The sequence below is a fragment of the Frankliniella occidentalis genome, unplaced genomic scaffold (assembly GCF_000697945.3).
Source record: "Frankliniella occidentalis isolate FOCC.00 unplaced genomic scaffold, Focc_3.1 Scaffold6, whole genome shotgun sequence".
Taxonomy (NCBI): Eukaryota; Metazoa; Arthropoda; class Insecta; order Thysanoptera; family Thripidae; genus Frankliniella; species Frankliniella occidentalis.
The window spans coordinates 1,186,110-1,190,348 of NW_026267136.1; positions in this window are offsets into that span (position 1 = coordinate 1,186,110).

Genomic DNA, 4,239 nt, shown 5'->3' on the forward strand with positions numbered 1-4,239 from the left:
CCCCCCCCCCTCCTCCTGTCCCACTAGAGTCGACAGGTGTCCCTGCACACTGTACTCCCCTTCCAGCCCCCTCTGAGGGGAAAGGGGAGTAGAGGGGGGGCAGTAGCACCGCGGACCTCAGCACAACATTTATTTTCTGCAGAGGGGAGGCCGGGGCCGGTCGTCATTGCATTTCTTTCCCGAAAGGCATCCATCTTTCTCTCTCTCTCTTCCCCCTTTTGCTCGTCCCCTCCCTCTGCCTGCAGTCGTACTTCCGAAATATAATTACGGGGGGTCCCATAATTACTGCCCGTGTATAATTGGGTCAGTCCTTCGAAGGCGGCGGCAACGGCGGCGGCAGTGGCGTTCGACAAGAGCGTCATCTGATTGTAACGGTGTTTAAACTCTTATCAGGGAGAGCAGCTCGCCCACTCACTCACTAAGTTCATGCCCCTCCCACCGTGACGAGGTGTCATCATGGCCATGGCAGAAGGGTGGTCGCGGGGATCGCGGGGGCGCGCGCCGCTGCCCAGTGGATGGTTCTCACCACAAAGAGAGAGATGAGTGGCCAAACTGGAAGCGAGCGGAAGGGTATCCCAGGCACTCAGATACTTTGCGATAGTGCGTGCGCGTGTGTGTGTGTGTGACGAGGCGTGCGTGAGCGTGTGGCAGTGTGTGTGTCCGAGTGTGTGCGAAGAGAGGTATGAGGTGCGAGTACTTTAGGGCCGTGAAAGTGTTTCGCTGTCCAGAGCCCCCTGCCTGCCTGCAGCAGCTCCCAGCACTGCGGCACTACGCCGCCGGCCGACGCCGCGCTGCGGCAAGACTAGCCAAGACGGCCAAGTAGAAGGAGAAGTGGAAGAATCTCATTATATCACGAAAGAAAAATTCCTCCAGCTCTTTTCTTCTTCTTTTTTTCTTCTTTTCTTCCGTGACCGCGGGAGAAGTAGCGAGAGGATGCCGGGCAGCGCCGGATGGATGAATGACCTCCACTCAGTCGGGTACCTCCACGCGATTGGCTGGGAAGAGAGTAAGGAAATGAGTGGCGCGGTGTGTCGGGGTGTGGCGGGGTGAGGTTGTGGCGGGGTGAGGTTGTGGCGGGCGAGGCAGGGCAAGGCAGGCGTCCGGTATTCCGGGAGATGGGACAAAGCACGTTGGCGCCGAACAGAGTGAGAGTCATTGGTGAGGAGTACACCCACAGGCACGTGACACGAATCGCTCGCTCTCTCTCTCTGCCCCCTCCCCCTAACCCTCTACAAACCAAAGTAGTTTGCGGAAAAGTAATTTTATAATATCGAGATCACTAAGAAATAAGATTCTTATAGATATTATTGGATGCGTGCCAACCGGTGCCAACTCTATTGAAAATAACGAGGCTTTATCCTAGATCTATAGCGAACACGTATCGCAGATTACTCGTGGATTTTATAACTATTACTTGAGGAGTGACACTTAAATTTATGAAAGAACCATTCAAACGGAGTTCTGAAACTTTTCACCGACATACCATCTGTCTGATGAAAACACAGCGTAAAAACTATACGAAGGAACACATAATGCACAGGCAGGACCCATATCTTATTCGCAGCGCGCTGCGTCTGCCTGCCAGCCCTGTCTGTCCCGTACGCGTATATATCAAAACAAAGCGCGCACCGCGCAGTTGGTTATTTTCACCACAAAAACGCGTTGATTGCAGCAAAGGAGACCCGCCGGGTTGTCTGGTTGTTTGTAAATGTGTGTATGTGAGAGAGAGAGAGAGACAGAGACAGAGAGAGAGAGAGAGAGAGAGAGAGAGAGAGAGAGCCCTACGACACTCATAATGCTGATTATTCGGAGAGGAACGCGAATGGTAATCGATGCGCAGCGGCGCAGTATTATGCGTGTTATTGTGTGTAATTGCTGGTCATATCGAGAGGGGATGCGACAGGCCCGTAAAGCAAACAACACCGTGGCAGACCGCACACGCACGGCGCACTGCGACTCGGCGGAGGTGTAGGCGACGACCGCGCTGACCTGACGCAAAGAAAACACACAGCGAGACGCACGCATTTATGTACGCACAAATACATACACGGTACAGCGAGGAGGGTAATTACTCGCGGCCTGGAGGAGGAAAAAACCTAACTGTCCGTGGTGGCCGTGCTTGGGTGAACGTATGACCCCCGTGGGCCGTGCCCCGCCGCGACGCTCAGCCAGCGACCCACGGCGAGGCGCGTCATACACTGCAGGGAAATTTTTCAAGAACAATGTTTCTTTTTCGTTCTACACTCCGACTGTGACGATCAGACGCATTCCACTGAAACCCCAACACGCAACACGGGAGCGTATTCAAAGACACACCCGATACTTTATGGTCGCGTCTACAGCCCAGAGCACAAAAGTAAATACTGTAAAAACCTGGAACAAAATGTACACATGTTCATCTGTTCAGCATTTGATGTTAAAATTCGTCAAATTCACGCATTTTTCAAGAAACGGATAGCAAGAGATTGACCACAAGTTGATATGAGTGAAGTTGCCCATGCGACCAAGGAGCCCACCATGAACCCGATTTGATAATTGTCATTGCCTCTCATACATCATGACATGACTGCAGCGGCATCGGCCCGGCCCGCGGCGCGGCCGCTTCAAACTCTTGCCGCTCGAGGCGGGCGCGGGGCGGCGGGGCGCGGAGGGGCGCCCGGACCAATCACTGCGCCCCGCGGGGCCCCGGCAGACCCCGGCCGGGCCGACGGCAGCGACGCCCCAGCGGGGCCGCGGTGGGGAGGCGAAACAAAATGGAAGGCAGGCGCGGTGCGGGCGCCGGCCGCTAGAAGGCGCGGGCGTCGCCTCCCGGCACCGCCGAGCGGCGCACCGCATGACTCCCACAGCCCCACCCCGGGGCTGTGCAGATCTGACTCCGCGAGCGCCTCCTGCTCGCTCCAAGGCGGTCGCCGTGTGCCGATGAGGTGTCAACCCCCTCCTCTCTCACTCGCTCAAACAATCTGCTCCATCCAAAAGTCTAATTTAAATTTCGCAAGGTTGGCGTTTTGGCGCGCGCGACGCATGCCGCTGCTGCACTTGGGCCCCAGCGCCGGCGATACCCCGCGCTGGGACAGGGGGTGGCCTGTGTTGTTGGTTGGGGTGGGCCCCGGAGCCCTCTCCCCCGGCGCCCCGCCCCAGCGGCGCACTGCCTCCCACAGCGATCCGATAGGCGATACATTAGAGAGCAGACGTGCCCGCCAGACGAGGCACCGCGGTGCACCCTGCACCCGCAGGCGTGGAGAAACACGTGTTGAGAAGAAACAAAACCGGGTTACGTTAGTTTTACGACCCCTTTGGCGATGACCACTGATTGACATAATTACTCATATGTCGGAATATATGATAACTTTTAAATGAATTAAAAAGTGTAAAAATCAAAAACGTTTACGAACAGTCGTAGGAATCATATTCCTTGGACAATTCTTTCAGCAGTGCAGCTTTAAGAAGCGACACTAGGCTGAAAAACTATGCAAACATGAGAATGGTTTACGGCGGTCAATCTCCTTAAGTAAATTTTATTCCACCCTCAAAACGAGCAGTATACCTCTAAATTTACCGATACCCATAGTCACCGTCTGGACATACCACACCCAGAGAATAGTTTCTTTGATATAGATTTCTTTAAATCAATGAAGCCTTCTTAGATTCAAAGAAGCCTTATTTGCTCCAAAAATAAATATTTCTTTGAATCAAAAGAGGCTCTTCAATTTAAAGAAAATATTTCTTTACGTCTTTATCAAAGAAATAAGGGCCAATTTTCTTTGTTCCAAAGAAACGATTTTCTGGGTGCACACCCAGAGATAAAGTGCTCTGAACTTACGGAAAGTCCTGAAAAACCATGTCCAAAGAAATTTGTTTCAACGCAGTATATTTCGACCGAACGAAAGATTGCATTGTTTCAATATGTTTAAAAAAATGTCGAAAAATGTAATTTTGACTTACAAATAACGTCAAAAAATATCTTTGAAAACGTCAAAAGCACGCCTGTGTTAGGTGGAGACACCCGAACGCTAAAGTTGCGACAGATTTCCATATTTCCGCACGTTTCACAAGAGGAAAAACAGGGAAGTTCAAGCGGTCATTGTTCGAGGCAGGCAGCGACATGAACTTTACACGCCAGAAAACTATGATCCCCGACTAGGTCGCGGCTGGTCGCGGCGAGCGCAGCTAGCCGGGCCAACCCCGCAAGTGCCTCACTCTGCCGGCGTCAGCCGCAAGCTTCTGCACGCTCCCGCCCTT